This window comes from Asterias rubens, chromosome 15, assembly GCF_902459465.1.
Source record: "Asterias rubens chromosome 15, eAstRub1.3, whole genome shotgun sequence".
NCBI classification, from domain to species: Eukaryota; Metazoa; Echinodermata; class Asteroidea; order Forcipulatida; family Asteriidae; genus Asterias; species Asterias rubens.
Window position 1 is genome coordinate 5574245 of NC_047076.1, and position 17198 is coordinate 5591442.

Below are 17198 nucleotides of genomic sequence, written 5' to 3' on the forward strand. Positions count from 1 at the left end.
CCGTAGCCGTAGCTGTAGACACAAATTCGGGTAAAGGCCGAATCCGAATTGGTGAATTATGGTTGTTGATGGAGATGCTTTGGACGTGTCCGAATAAGCGACTACAGCTACGGCTACGGCTAGATTTCCGTGTCACCATGCGTTGGGGGTATATAGGACGTCTTTAGCAACACACTAAGCAACAGCCGTAGCCGTAGCTGTAGACACCAATTCGGGTTCGCCCTAAGGCCGAATCCGAATTGGTGAATTTATGTTGTTGATGGCCGTGTCTGAATAAGTGGCTACGGCTACGGCTACGGCTAGATTTCCGCATCACCATGCGTTGGGGGTATATAGGAACACACTAAGCAACACACTAAGCAACAGCCGTAGCCGTAGCCGTAGCTGTAGATGGCAATTCGGGTTCGCCCTAAGGCCGAATCCGATGGAGATGCTATGGCCGTGTCCAAGTTGGCGACTACAGCTAGGGCTACGGCTAGATTTTTGCATCACCATGGTGTTTCTGATCAGCAGAGTGTGGGTTCGAATCCCCAGCCGTGACACTGTGTCCTTGAGCAAGACACTTAACCATTGCTTCGTCCTTCGGATGGGACGTAAAGCCGTTGGTCCCATGTGTTGTGTAACGCATGTAAAAGAACCCAGTGCACTTATCGAAAAGAGAAGGGGTTCGCCCCGGTGTTCCTGGTTGTGGCTGCTTAATGCGCCGTAGCACCTTGTAAACCCTTATAAGGTGCTAAATAATTGGGTCTCAGAATATTCATCACTTCAATAACCTATCTTTCTGAAAGTTTGTATATACTCAGCGCCTTGAGTACCTTGTTTGGTAGATACGTGCGCTATATATAAGACTTCGATATATTATTATTACCATGCGTTTGGGTATAGGACGTCATTAGCAACACCCTTAGCATAAGTTGTAGCCGTAGCCGCAAATTCGGATTCGGCCAAGGACAAACAATCTAGTCTACACAATTGATCATAAGGTATGTATTGTATGTTAAGAATCGGTGATGCTAATATAGTCTGAACATCTGACGTCAAACTTCGAGGCTCGTGAATTACGCCAGATACCAGCCTTGAGCGTACTTCCAAAAGTACATTTTGACCTCACATCCACATGGAGATTCGCGGTCAAATCCTACGTGCATGTACACTTATAAACCAACATAGCATGTACACCTACAATAATATGTACAATTTATATGCACGCTGCATGTGGACGACCGAAAGTGCAGCTGACAAACATCATCGCCTCGGACCAATCAAAACACAAATATAGAAAGCTTTCAATCATAAGCACAGCTGGGTTAAATATCCAATGAAACTAGTGTAACAAATGAATCATTGTATCCAATGAAATCATTCGGTTCTTGAGGCCGGTGTCTGTCTCTATTCCTGCGGATAAAGATAGGAGACCAGCAGCCGATTTCACGAAACTTTACGCAACTGCGTAAGTCCACTTGCGCAACGTTTATGGAGCAACTTGCGCCATAAACGTTGCGCAAGTGGACTTACGCAGTTGCGTAAAGTTTCGTGAAATCGGCTGCTGTCTACATAAATCAACAGAGGGCGCTGTATACGTTGTTAGATCTTGCGTCTTCTTGAGGACGAGCAAAAGGAACCCGTCAGGGATTCAACAGCATGGGAGACAGTCGTAAACAGCCCGGCTTGAAAACATACGATTCATTGTCCAGCCTTTAAAGTTGTGTATTGGTTCCTAAAATCTGCATTGTAAAATTGTAAAATGAAGACTGTACATCATTGCCACAAACAAAGGTTGTGGGGAAAAAAGGAAATCTGAAATTGAAGACGTGCATCTGCCCATGGGAAATTACCAATAATAAACACCGTGCACAACATCAGCCAATTTTACCCATTCAAATTTTAGTCTCGTAAATTATGCCTGATTACTCACATCGGCTGGGTCTACGCGATATTGTTTATTGTATGACAGTACACTGAAGGTTTTCGTCAGCGAGACCTCATTTCAAGTGCAAGCCGTCTTCCGTCACTTTGCCTCGGTTGGCTAGACCTAGACGACGGCGCAGCTCGCTCTTAGCCCGGCCATACGTGGTAAAACATACAATAAATCATCTTTCTTTTCATAATAAGCTGGATTTTAAAAAACAATATCCAGAAGAAAAATTAGTCATATAGAGAGAGTGATAAATATACACTTTTCTGTATGTTTTTGGAGCGAAAAACCGTATTTTGAACAACAACAGCATAGTTTTACCATGGTTTACAAATCATGTTTCACGAAACATTAAACTTCGTAGTGGAGCCACACTCGCGTCCAAAAATAAAAATAAAATAGTTCGCGAGGGTCACACCAAATTACTTACAGAAATTAATCTCAAACAAGTTAGATATGCTTCGTTTGGGATTGTTCGAGTCGGTTGGGGGTCGGGCTGATGTTGTCGGTAACGGTTCGTTTCGTTCGCTGTTGCACAACAAGAACCGAATGTAATGTCAACTCAGGTTATAGAATGTTATATTTTACAGTTGTTAATACTTTTTTGTATGTACTTTCTTCCTCCAAAACGGGAGTTTGTTGTGGACAGCACATTACTGCGAAGTATAGGTTTCTCGGCCAAAATTTTGCAAAAAAATCGTTCAATATCAAAACACGCATTTATTTTCACGTATTTCCCCCTAATCATAATCCCACTCAACCTTTACAGGGTTTCATTATACAAGTTCGTTTTCGAGCACACGTGATTTCGTTTTTGTCATTCCTTGGAGGTAGACATGGTCATTCTATTTCATTAATTGGCATTCAAGACAGCACTTTGGCCATTCTTACAGTTGAATTTCTACAACCAATTTAAACCATTGGTGAAATTGAACGGTTTATAACAAACTGTTCTTGCTGCTGGCTTTTACGAAATTGAGTAAGTTTCAAACTGTATATCTTTTTGGGGTTTATGCCGATTAAGGGCTCGCTTTTCTATTAAATTAAATTAAATTAAGTTCAAAAGCAACTTATTCACTTCATCATCAAGAAAGAAAAAGTACAGACAACATTAAGCAAAAAGCGGAGCTTGTCAAGAAACAGGCTACAAAGCCAAACCAAACCACTACTTTACACTAGACAAATAAAAGGGAAAGAACTACAGCAAGAAACAACTATTTTAATTTTAATATTCTTTTTGAGTACACTTCCCACCCAAACCACAGACACAGTCCAATACACCTCGCCTGCCGATGGGGGGGGGGGGGGGGGGTCGTGCCCTTTTCTAGTCACAACCCATAGCCAATAAAACAGCCGACTATGGTAATAAGTATATTGGCTATGCCGCTTGAGTTGCAAATCGTCGGATCTCTGTTCTGTAAGGTCATTAGATGCAATTTCATATTCCAAATTATCAAAAGGTCATAAAATGAAAAACGCAAATATCTTGGGGAAAAAATTTATTACTTAAAGACATTGGACACTATTGGTAAATGTCAAAGACCAGTCTTCACAGTTGGTGTATCTCAACATATGCATAAAATAATAAACCTTTGAAAATTTAAGCTCGATTGGTCGTCGAAGTTGCGAGATAATATAAAAGAAAAAACACCCTTGGCACACGAAGTTGTGTGCTTTCAGACGCTTGCTTTCGAGACCTCAGAGACCTCAAAATCTAAATTATGAGGTCTCGAAATCAAATTCGTGGAAAATTACTTCTTTCTCGAAAACTATGTCACTTCAGAGGGAGCTGTTTCTCACAATGTTTTATACTACCAACCTCTCCCCATAACTCGTTATCAAGAAAGGTTTTATGATAATAATTTTGTTGTGGTAATTACCGATAGTGCCCGCTGCCTTTAAATGGAAAAAAAAACACATTTTAGTTAAAAAAATAATCTTTTTGCAAAACAAACACTCAGAAGACCCTCATAGGCCTACTCTTGACAAAAAACTTTATTTACCAAGGAACTGCAAAATATGCGATCGCAATTTTATGAAATCCGCACAAATTGCACAAATAACCGTAATATTAGTCCTGAGCAGACGTGTTGCATCTTTCAGATGCATTGTCGTATAAGATGCGGGTGGTAACAGTTGGATTATTACCAAAAATAACTTTCCTTTGTATTTTTAATGTCTCCATTTCCTTGTGTACGCGGTTGCTTGGAAGAATTCTGTCGCAAGGCGTGGTTTGATTAAAGGAACACGTTGCCTTGGATCGGACGAGTTGGTCTTTAAAAAGCGTTTGTAACCGTTTGTTATAAAATGCATATGATTGGAAAGATGTTTGAAAAGTAGAATACAATGATCCACACACATTTGCCTCGAAATTGCGTGGTTTTCCTTTTACTGTGCGAACTAACACGGTCGGCCATTTATGGGAGTCAAAAATTTGACTCCCATAAATGGCCGACCGTGTTAGTCGACGACGTAAAAGGAAAACCGTGCAATTTCGATGCATGTTTGTGTGGACCATTGTATTCTTCTTTTAAAACATCTTTCTAACCATATGCATTTTATAACAAACGGTTACCAATGCTTTTCAAAGACCAACTCGACCGATCCAAGGCAACGTGTTCCTTTAAAGGCGCAGCAACCGATTTCACGAAACGCTTGGATTAATCCTATTTCGAGTTAGGATTAGTAACTCGTCCTAAACTAATGCGTCCTAATGTCTATGGATACGGAACTTTACTCGTCCTATGTCTTAAGATTATTTCTAAACGTTAGGAAGAGTCTAGTGAAATCGACGGCTGGACACGTCTGATAATTATTCAAAATATATCATTCATAAAAACGCACTTGGCCCCGAGCAATGGAGAGCTGTTGATAGTATCACACATTGTGAGAAACGGCTCCCTCTGAAGTAACGTACTTTTTGAGAAAGGAGTAATTTCTAAACCAATCATTTGAATCTGAGAAAGTCTTCAGTCCTGAATCCCTTTCCAAGCATATGAACGCATGCAAATAAGTGCAAGAAGGCTGATTTTTTCGATCATTATTTTCTTGCAACTTCAATGACCAATTGAGTCCAAATTTTCACAGGTTTGTTTTTGTATACATTATATTGGGATAAACCAAGTGAGAATACTGGTCTTTGACAATTACCCAGTGCCTTAAGTGAACAAATGCAAACAACGTATGGTTTCACATCAAGAAAGAAAAGACTAGTAGCAAGTCTAGTCATGAAGACGACCCTCGTGGGTGATCGGTAGGATTGCATTATGTTGATTTGAACTTGATACTCCGAAGCGTGTTGTGAAGAAAATGCCATACAGCCACTGCACGGACTGTATTACATGTCTAAGCTACACTTTGATAACCTACATGTGGGTATCTGTTCCGCAACCAGGCTTTCTGTGCCGTAATATTTTATACTTGGGGTATATAAAACAGTAGAGTCAAGCATCATAACTGCTACTTGAAGGACAACATTGCTGATTTTTGTTGCCTAACCTACATATGGGTATTTATTGCTCAACTGTTCCGCAACCAGGATTTCTGTGCCGTAATATTTTATACTTAGGGTATATAAAACAAAACGTAGAGAAGCATCATAACTGCTACTTGAAAAATACGTATAAATGAAGGACTACATTGCTGATTTTTGTTGCCTTACATGGCGAACTGGGAAAGGTAAAACTCTTGAGACTTGAACTAAAACTTACCCCTCAACTACGAGAATTAGACTTACAGACTTGCGACTGTGTCTTTAAGATTTGAGACTAGACTTGTAACGCATCTAAGACTTGAATTCAGAATAAATACCTATTAAATAAAGGGTTTGAGATTTAACCTGAGACAAGGGCGCATAAAAACTTGAAATGTCCTTATTGGTTTGAGACTTGACTTCAGTATAGTTTTAATTAGGACTTACACTTTGACTTAGGACTTGCCCGTTAGAATTTGAGACTTTGACTGAGACTTGCATTGAAGGACTTGAGCCTAGCACTTAATGGTATGAGACTTGACTTCAGTATAGTTTTAATTAGGACTTACACTTTGACTTAGGACTTGCCCGTTAGAATTTGAGACTTTGACTTTGACTTGCATTGAAGGACTTGAGACTAGCACTTTAATGGTTTGAGACTTGACTTCAGTATAGTTTTAATTAGGACTTACACTTTGACTTTGGACTTGCCCGTTAGAATTTGAGACTTTGACTGAGACTTGCATTGAAGGACTTGAGACTAGCACTTAATGGTTTGAGACTTGACTTCAGTATAGTTAAGGACTTGCCCGTTAGAATTTGAGACTTCCGAGGACTTCAGACTAATTACCTATAAAACAAAGGACTTGTTGAGACTTGACCAAAAACTTGCCTTTAGAGACTTGAGGTTTAGGGACTAAACGGTTTGAGACTTTACTTAAGACTTTAACTGCTTATAAAACAAAGAACGTGAGACTTTACCTGTGCCTTGCCTTTCAGGACTTTAGACCTGGCCTTAAGGATTTGATACTTTTGATATTTGTTTATAATGACTTTAGGACTTGACCAGTGGAACCTGAGTTCTAGTCCATGATATTGCCAAGTATTAGCACCAAAGACGTATAGTCTCAAGTTCACTACAGTGATCGAATATTGACAAGTTGTCTAGTTAACAAAAAACATAAATAATAGCAACAATCATGCATTTTAAAATAAATGATTTTCAACTGTTGTAAAAATGTCAGCAATACAATTGAAGCATCAATGATTGAAGCAACCTAATTATAACTAATATGACATTTTGTCAAAACATTTTCATGAATGTGGTTTGTTTCTGGTACGGTTTACCCTGGCCTGACCTCGAACTTCAAAGACAAAGGAAATTGTTTATTCGTCCGGTGTCTTCAGCTTTTGTAATTGGTGGCAATGTGAAGGAGGATGCGGTATCCGACCATTGCTTAATCAGCTCAAATTCGAGTCACTCATGCAGGGCATTAACATTGTACGTAACGGAAGGGGTGCAATAGAGCGCGTGGATTGCCCGTTCTCCGCACACGACGCACACACGCATACGACACCTTCACCTTTATGCATATTGAATAAGAACGTCTACAACAGCTGATGCTCGGGTTCGGGGCACACGTCAAAAGCAGCACACATCTCATATACACTCTACTGAAACATCTCCAGTCGTGAGTGTGTGCTGAAAAACATTCAATTTCCTGTGAAATTGGGGGCCGGAATTTTTGTTTAATGTATTTAGCATACACTACCGGTGTGTTTTGTTCGAGTATTTTTAAACGGGCTAGCAGCTGATGTAATAAGATGTACGCTATTTTCTCTTTACTGGAGACCTACTACTGTGATACAAGAACAACGTATTGTGCGGGCGGCACATGGTACATGTACTAACTGCTGATTATAATTACGATTTCTGTGTAGCTACATTGCACGAGAATCCGCCGGGAGTACCAGAAACAGGGAGGAATACCCACGGGCGGGTGAGACGGGGAGGCCCGGTGAGGTGACCGCTGATCGACGCAGTGTTTTCCGTTTTTACGGGAGGTGGTGCCTCCATTATCAACAACACATCCATATTGTTGACAGCTAATCGGTGAGTTTTACCAATGGTTTAACATTGGGGGTTTCCTCACACGTTCATCGTTAGGTAAAACATGTCCGTATCCGACTGCCACATTCATATTCATATGAAATTCAAATATGTATATTTATTCACTAAAAATGAGATGTGGCTTTCGGTAATGGTAAAATCAATGAGTGAAAAAGTGGCAGTCGGATACGGACATTTTTAACTTCATTATACGCTGGTTTTAAAATTAACCGGTTTTTTTTATTGTGATACGGACGGTCGCCATGGCTATAAATCGGCATCCCTCTTTGAATAAATGTAATGTATTAAAGGCAGTGGACACTATTGGTAATTACTCAAAATAATTATTAGCATAAAACCTTACTTGGTAACGAGTAATGGGGAGCTGTTGATAGTAAAAAACATTGTGAGAAACGGCTCCCTCTGATGAAGTAGCGTATTTTTCGAGAAAGAAGTAATTTTCCGCGAATTTGGTTTCGAGACCACATATTTAGAATTTAAGGTCTCGAAATCAAGCATCTGAAAGCGCACAACTTCGTGTGACAAGGGTGTTTCTTCTTTCATTAATATCTCGCAACTTCGACGACAGATTGAGCTCAAATTTTCACAGGTTTGTTATTTCATGCATATGATGAGAAACATCAAGTGAGAAGACTGGTCTTTGACATTTACCAATAATGTCCACTGTCTTTAATCTGTAAAGGCCATAACCAGGCCCAGCTAGCTCTATGTAGCTCTACGGGTTAACTCGGGTCGGACACGATGCATAATCTATCACACAGTGATATTCGCAGACCGTGTTCGACCGGTTATTACGATTGGGTGAAGGGTCCGGTCTGGGTGGTCATTGCGACCCCTTGGGGGTGGAGCATGTTCCTCACATAATTTAAAATGATGTGGGGGAAATGTTCCTCAAAGGGTAACGTAAATCAGGGCCCATGCTTACCGGAAAATGGTAACAAGTCAAAATGCAATTTCTGCCAAAATGATGTTGTACAATCTGTGACCAGCATCATGCTAACTCTTGTTTTATTAGCAGAAACTGTTTTAAAAAGAAAGTTTTCTCTATGTTTTGTATACTTATTGAGCAGCTTTAAAAACAAATTGAGCCCACATGTGGGTGGAAGTAGAAGCGTGTTTCAGCTTGTGACCCTGTGTTACCTTGGCCCAATTTCCTATCAACTGTCTTTGTTACATAACACAGGAAACATGCTAAGCAGCAACAGGACACCAGGCACTATACTATAGCCATTGTTTGTAAAGTGAATCTCTGCTAACATCTTGCTTAGCCGGGAAATTGTGTAAGCACCATTTTCAGTCAAACAGCTTTGTGATTATAGGCTATAGCAAAGGGCTGCGCAAGACAGTGTCCAAGGTCATATCACTGCTTACCGCGGATTTCTACACTTTCAGCATTTCTATTTACAGGGAGCCGAAAGCCTTAAATTATGTAGTAAGCAGCTCTATGGAAGCCGACCCCATGCCAAATTATGTAAGCAAATATACTTGGTAACAACAGAAAACTCTTGCTCTGCTAAGAAGAAACTATAAATAAATAGTAAACTTGCGGGTACAACCATGTGTTAATCTCTTAGGGTGAGTGTTGGCTCTGAAAAGAGCCGGTTGGGTCTCGACGTTTCGAACAGTATACTCTTCTCCGGGAGCTGATGAAAACAGCAGCCAACATTACATGAGGTTTACATTGTTGTGACGGGTGGCAACTAATGTTTTTGCTGTAGCAAAGACCATTCTTATTCAAGCAGTATTTTCGGCTAAACACCTTTACGAAATTGGGCCCGGACTAATACGTCAGCATTATAACAAGAGTCCGCTTATAGGAAACCTACCGGATGATTATCATTTAACAAATATCACACAATGTCATGTTGTTTCGCTGATGATTGTTTACTTCTGGTAAGCAGAAATGGTTTGCGCTTAGCCACAGTCTTCAGAATCCCGTATGAAATTGTGGTGTAAAGAGACCGATAAGACATACAAATCGGTTAACATTGATATTGTAATCCTTGTGGTAGGTTTGTTGGTGTTGAGCGGAAACGGTTAAGGTTGGCGCGTCTTTGTTCTGATAGATAGGGTGTGGTATGGGGGCGCGTAAGGAAATGAATGTGCCGGAATTGACTGTGCTACCCCCAATAATGTTTGTTGGTGGTGACACTGAAAATTAGTATCACGGCAGAGATTGAGGTGTTAAAATTTAAATAATTACAGCCAATAGAAGCCAAGTTCTGTCAGTCTTCGAACTAAACCCATGGCACCTAAAGCAATTGCCGTGATGCCCTGTGCTTTTGCTGTGGTGCCCTTTGCAAAGTTTCAATGCAAATTTATATTTTCCTTATACTATAGTGCTTCCTTGCAGGGGATTGCTGTGCCTGTTCAAGAGATAATTCAGCGAAGATAATAAAGGCATGTCATGTATTTTGTCTGTACGATGCGGACAAAGGGCAATTCCACGGTCAGTCACATTACACTTTTCAGTGTCATTTCTCGATCTTGGTGCCAGAAGTTCTATGTGAGATATTCTTTCCACTGAGTTTATAGACTGATTTGTACTTGACACCCAATGCTTTGAATTGATAATATTAGAAATGTCGTGGGCTTTCTGCTCTGGATGTTATAACGTTGAAAAAAGCGGTCAGTCGCATTACACAAAAAGGGCATGGTAAAAAACACACTTGTCACAATTCAAAAATATCCTATATCAAAAAGCTTGCGAAAGTGTTATACTATATGTAACACAACTCTTATACATGAGTATCCAACATGATACTTATAAATGGTCAGCAACTTGAACGTTTAGGTATACATGGCAAAACCATGGTCAGTCGCATAACGGTCAGTCGCATTACAGTTTTCCAGACAATGTAGCCACGCCTACCTGGAGCCCAAGCTGAGTTCTTATTTGGAAAAATTGGGTTCACTCCTTGTCAACAACTAAACATAAATTGGTTTCATACGTTAGCTATAACTTCTAAGTGGAAAGAAAGCTGTGACAAAAACTTGATTTTTTGGTGTCCTGTCCATGTTTGCTTGGAATTGCCCCTATCTATTCATCTATTTCGCGCAAAATTGAAAGATGTGCGAATGCGAATCCTCAGATTGACAATGAAACCCTACAAATCGCAACTCGGCAACAAAATGTAATTCCGATCACAGAGATCGAAGTTTAGCCTTTAGTTCAAGACGTTACTCTGCAACATATTGTTTGCATATTATTACAACTTATAATCTATAGGTATCACTTATGCAGACATACAGCGAATTCGAAACCTAAACTTTGGCATCACATGACTGTGCGGCACCTAAATGTAGCCCGAGCCCTTAATGTAGCCCCAAACATGTGCCTAGATGTAGCCCGGACTTAAATGTAGCCCCAAACATGTACCTAGATGTAGCCCGGACCTAAATGTAGCCCCAAACATGTACCTAAATGTATGTTTAGGGCTACATTTAGGTCAGGCTACATGTAGGTGCCGCACACATGACAGCCAACTGTTGGTTAACACCAGTCGTCCGATTATGGATCTTTAAACAGGAACAATTAATAATAGAATCACTTTGATTCAACCACAACAAGGATATGTTTGTTTTAAAAAGAACCAGACAATATTTTATGAATCATTGTGGCGGTGTAGAATCTCTTCCAACTTCCTTATTTTTAGAAACAAAAGCTTGTTGTGTCTTGTCATTATCTCGCTTACGAGTTGTGCGTGGGTCCGGTGGTGAAGTAACTTGACGTTTCGGTCAGTATACCCCACATGTCTTCACGAGAAAAACAAACGTACATTATTTCGTTTTAACATTTAAATGTTACACCACCAGTTCGTTTTAGAACCACAAAAACTCCCTTAAAAAAGGATTAAGAAAAAGAGCGAGTTTTTCACAAACCTTTCATGTTTTTAATTGTCTTCTCATGATGTCGAGTTGCAAATTTTCACTCCAATGTTGTCGGTTCATGCACACACTGGTAAACAAAAATATAATAATTAAGAAAATACAATTAGCTGTTGCAAACTGCATACCAACCAACATGACCTATTGTGAATAAACCAATTCAAATAACATCAAATCAAATCAAAGGCCTATTGTATAAAAATAAAAATAAAAAAGGAGTTAATGCCCTTACGACGTATTGAAATAAAAAGTAACTAATGAACAATTAATAAATATATAAACTAAAAACTGTATAGCATTTCAAAAAATGTATCGCCCAGTTTCAACACAAACAAACAAACAAACAAACAAACAGACAGACAGACAGACAGACAGACAGACAGACAGACAGACAGACAGACAGACAGACAGACAGACAGACAGACAGACAGACAGACAGACAGACACACAAAAACAAACAAACAACCAAACAAACAAACGAACAAACAAACAAACAAACAAACAAACAAACAAACAAACAAACAAACAAACAAACAAACGAACAAACAAACAAACAAACAACCAAACAAACAAACAAACAAACAAACAAAGGCCCCAATGAACAAACAGACTATCAAGAAATACCTCACTAAAAAATCTATAAAATTGTAAAACCTTGCAAACTAAACAAGACACAAACGAACTAACTAGAAACAAACATGCTTACAAAACACCAACAGTTCATAATGATTGAGCTTTCAGCTGATTTAAATATAACTTTTTCTCTCGATAATTATGGATCCTGTTTCTATGAATGCAAAACTCGATGTACTAGGAGTGCGGCCGTATTGGGGGCGCCCAATAATTTGATTAGTTTAGTCAAGAGTGAAATCTGTAAGGTGTCGACAGGTGTTAATTGAACATCGCCTGCACGAGGCATACAGCGGGAACAGCGGGAGTCTTCGTTGCTTTAATTTAAAGGAACTATAGGCCATGGGCCCTGGCTATAAAATCCTTCCAGAAACTATGTTTATTATGTGTCTAAGCATGGAGGTAGAACTACCTCCAATGGTCTAAGCAAGAATCAAACTATTCTTTTGCTCATAAGTTGCACATTATTCACGGATAAGATGTCTAATTTTCCAACATAAAGAGAAAACATAAGAAAAACCACGATATCACTTGTCACGTTAAGTATTCTCACTTGGTGTATTTTCCTTCCTTCCATAACGAGCAACTTGCTCTATGGTGTAACCCTACATATGGGTAACCCTATGCATGGCAATAATGTAAGAAGAAAAAAAACATTGTTGTCCAAGTTGGTGTGCTTTCAGAAGCCGTATAGAAAGGCAATCATGCAGACCTGAAGTCTTTCTCATTTTCAAATATGTTAGTGAGGAATTACCTCTTTCTCAAAAACTACGCTACTTCAGATAGAGTCGTTTCCCACAATGTTTTATACTATCAACAGCTGACAAAACAGTCGTGGTCAGTGTTCATGTTTTGTGTGATCAACCATAGACCTACGTGAAATAATAACAAACCGGTGTAAATTTGGGTTCAATGCACAATTCTCGTTGCAACAACCGAAATCAGCTGTTTTTTTTTTTAAGGTTTTCAGAAAGAACAAAATCGTCGAAAGACTTCAACATTTCAAAGACAATATTTCACAGGAAAAAATTGTTGTATACATGACTGATTATGAAGTTCGTTGTATAGAACGAACTTCATAATCAGTCATGTATAATCAGTACGGTATACTTTCAGACTTATTAAACATATAAGTTTTTAGAAGAATTAGAGGAATTAAAAGTATTATATTTTATCGCTGCTAGCTACCAAAGTGAACAACAACAGTAATTTGTAGGGCGTAGTACATATAGGCCAACATTACCATAACACACTCAAATTTTTTCGCTGTTTTTACTCAACCGTGGTCACAACCTTTTATAACTGTTTGGTTGCTCTGTTGAGAAGTGTTCTCGTGGACGTCTTCAATTAAAAACAACAGAGCCTTGGAAATAAATTTCAAAAGAACTTTTCATTTAAGTTTAACACCGGGCTTGTTAAGAGTATAGTTCTGATGTGTTGATGTGTTGCTAACGCGCAGCGGAGGACAATAATCGTCGACAGTAGTCCCTCGAGGAACTGGTGCATTAACCCCTAGGGTCTAAGGGGATGTCAGTGGTCAACTTGTGTCAACTTGGACTGAAATTATATGAAAACATTAGCGTACTGAGTTTCGCGTTGAAATTGCAGACGTGGAATAGTAAATATCTTGAGTGGTCAACCAATAGGATAATTGAATGGTAGATGAGGTTACATGAATTCAATTCCGTGTTAGAATGAAAAGTGGTTTTTTTTTTACGGTCAACCATGTATTGGTTTTTCTTCTATTTACATTTCCGTTGACCTCAATCATTGTAATGTTCGTGTGACCTACAGAAGTAAATGTCAATCGAAGATGTGTCACATCCACACACCACTGAACGTAATCACAAAAAAGCATTATTATTTGTTAAACAAATGCGTTTACAGAAACAAACAAGAATTAAAACAACATTGATAAATGAATAAAAACACTGAAAGGCAGTGGACACTATTGGTAATTACTCAAAATAATTATTAGCCTAAAACCTTTCTCCGTGACGAGTAATGGGGAGAGGTTGATGGTATAAAACATTGTGAGAAACGCCTCCCTCTGAAGTGCCATATTTTTTGAGAAAGAAGTAATTTTCCACGAATTTGATTTCGAGACCTCAGATTTAGAACTTGAGGTCTCGAAATCAACCATCTAAACGCACACAACTTCGTGTGGCAAGGGTGTTTTTTTCTTTCATTATTATCTCGCAAGTTCGATGACCGATTGAGCTAAAACTTTAACAGGTTTGTTATTTAATGCACATGTTAAGATACACCAACTTTGAAGGCTAGTCTTTGACAATTACCAATAGTGTCCACTGCCTTTAAGTATAACAATAACCTTTCCTTCAACAGACAAAATAGCCATACACAATTTTTTTGTAAAAGAAGGACATCGAATTAAAGGAAATAAATACACAATTACACGAGCAGAAGAAGGAACAATATTGATTATGGGCAAGTTATTGAATCTCTCATAACAAGGTTCAAAGCTACACAAGACTTGAATTGAACAGTCCATTCGGGAAGTAATTCACAAATCTAGAATATCCCCCATAGCATACGATGATATTAAAAGTTACCTGGGCCCAATTTCATAGAGCCGCTTAGCACAAACCAGTTGCTAAGCATGAAATTTCTTCCTTGATAAAAACTGAATTACCAACCAAACTTCAAGTTCACGTGGTTTTTAGGATTTGGCAAACAACAGCTGAATACCAGTAACAAGCAATATGCAACAAATGGAAATTTGGTTGGTAATCCTGTTTTTATCAAGGAAGAAATTTCACGCTACGCAAATGTTTGTGCTTAGCAGCTCTATGAAATTAGGCACTGGTGAACTTCTAACGTACTCTGAGGTTTACATCATGAGGTTTACATCATTGATGGGAACGTGTTCAACCTTGAACCCACCGGCACGTGTCGGAATTAAGCTCGCTTCCCTCGAACTGCAAACTACCTTGAACAGTTTACGCATTGCTGGTTTTATGAAGTCATTAAGGACACTAAATGTCAGCTTCGTTCAAGGAATTGTTTTAACGAGCATCGGTGGATAATACACACATGTTAATACTTGAATGGTTAGGGAGGTTTAGCTGCATGCTACGCGAGCAACGTGAACGTGAACGTAAAAGTTGTACAAATCTCACTTTTTTAGCTTACGTGAAAATCTTTTCATTTTTCACGTCAGGTACGTTCGTGCACACGTACGTCATACGTGCGCATGAAAACAAAAGCCATAAGTGGTGACGTCACCTAGAAACAACACATTTTTTTTTACGTTTACGTTTACTTTTTTGCTCGTGTAACGTCAGCTAAACCTCGCTAATGTCTCACTATAAACGAACTTTTATACTTGGGAAACATCCGTTGCTATGGGATGGGCCGAAATTGTTTTGGGTGGATTTTGTTTCCGCGCGAAAATGCAAGTCGGGGTATAGTCATTGCTGACAACAAAGTTTGAAACTGGGATATATAAAAGGAGGTGTACTGTATGCTAATTTTGGTTTACCCCATATACACCGATGTGTGTTAGCACTGTATATTCAGTACTTACACGAGCTATGTGGCCTATTACTCGGGTGGGATTCAAACCCACGACCTTTGTCATTCTAGAGTAGTATCTTATAGACCACCGAGATTGCCCGGTAGCTAGAGGCAGTTCGAATCCTATATTTCTGTACAGTGTTGAAATGTTGACTTCCACCTTTTGATAACCCCTGGGGCTATAATTTTAGGGGAGATTGTGTGAAGTATTATCCTCAGTGAAGTAGAGAGTAGCTAAAAAAAACATTACTTTTTTTTATTAAAACGAAATTGTGGCACTTGAGGATCACAATGGAAATAACATTTGTACGTTTTTGTGTGTGTGTTATCCTCGACAATTCATTTTCAATGCAAATCAATCAACATTTATTTCCATATTGGTGAAAAGGGAGAATAATTAACAATTAAGCAAATTAAGCAAATCCTCGGATTCACTTTTCTTTTTTGGGGGGATTCTTGTCCGTTTTTGTTTTAATTTGTTGTATTTTTAAAAGAAATATGTTGGGATTGTCAAATAAAAACAACAAACAAACTCCTTATCACAGCGGAATGCCAGCTAACGACCCGGAGATACGCTCCAAATAAGGGCATAATTCAGTTATAATGAAACAGGGCCTTGATGACTAAGAGCTAAACAATAAACATTTATGGAAATAGCACAAAGTAAATAAAGTTAAGACCGTTTCAACGGCACCCGTAAATTTTATGGAAGTTTTTTCACACTCACGATGGAAGATAAACGCCATAGAATTTCAAACGGTTTACATTCAGTAATTGCATGCTTTTAAGTCTGTAAATGCAGGTTGCGAAGGAAGTGCTCAGAAGTATTGCTTGAATCGTGTTGCCGCCGAGCAAACCCAATTGTGATAAAGGCCACGTTTGGTAAATGCCAACTTATGCATAAAATAACAAACCTGTGAAAATTTGGGCTCAATTGATCATCGAAGTTGCAAGAGAATTATGAAAGAAAAAAATCCTTGTTGCACAACTTGTGATGCTCTCAGATGCAAATAAGGACTTCAGTTGGAGTGTTTTATTATTTTAGTGAGAAACTACCTTTTTCTCAAAAACTACGTTACTTCAGATCAGAGATAGCCGTTACCCACAATGTTTTATAGTATACATACAGCTCCCCAATGCTCGTTACCAAGTCAGTTGTTAAGTTAATATTTGTTCTGAGTAATTACCAAACGTGTACCTTCCCTTTAAACGTTTCGCTGACAAGCAACCCCAACCCCTTGTTAAGCAATATTCTATGTTGAAATGTTTCACGGGGTGCATGCTGTGGGCTGAAGATAATCATTTTCCGTGGTCCTTTCTTCATGTGATAATCAATCAATGTCGTCTGCTACCGGGTATTTTGCGCGGGAAAAAAATGTTGCATTTTTGTTGCGTTACTTTTTGTTGCTGGTTGATCGGATGTTACAGAGGTCAGACTAAGGAGAGTCTACTCGATGCTGAGAGTATGTGAGATAAATTTAATTTCCTCTACCGGTAGAGTCTTATCAATGTCGCCATATGGTTAAAGTAATTATTATACACAGTTTGTCAAAAATGTATAGGGAGTCTTGTTTGCGTTTCATTTTTATTGTTTGTCAGAGACTTCCTTTCTTGAACATGTTTGT

General features: G+C 38.9%; 1 protein-coding gene across 1 annotated transcript in view; it reads left to right on the forward strand.

Annotated features, from left to right (window-relative positions):
• The first annotated feature begins 6992 nt into the window (after window positions 1-6992).
• Window positions 6993-17198, forward strand: part of LOC117299845 (integrin beta-1-like) — a 40997-nt gene continuing 30791 nt past the window's right edge. The window contains exon 1 of the mRNA XM_033783393.1: window positions 6993-7500. The gene's annotated coding sequence lies outside the window, so the exon portion shown is untranslated. The remainder of the gene's footprint in view (window positions 7501-17198) is intronic.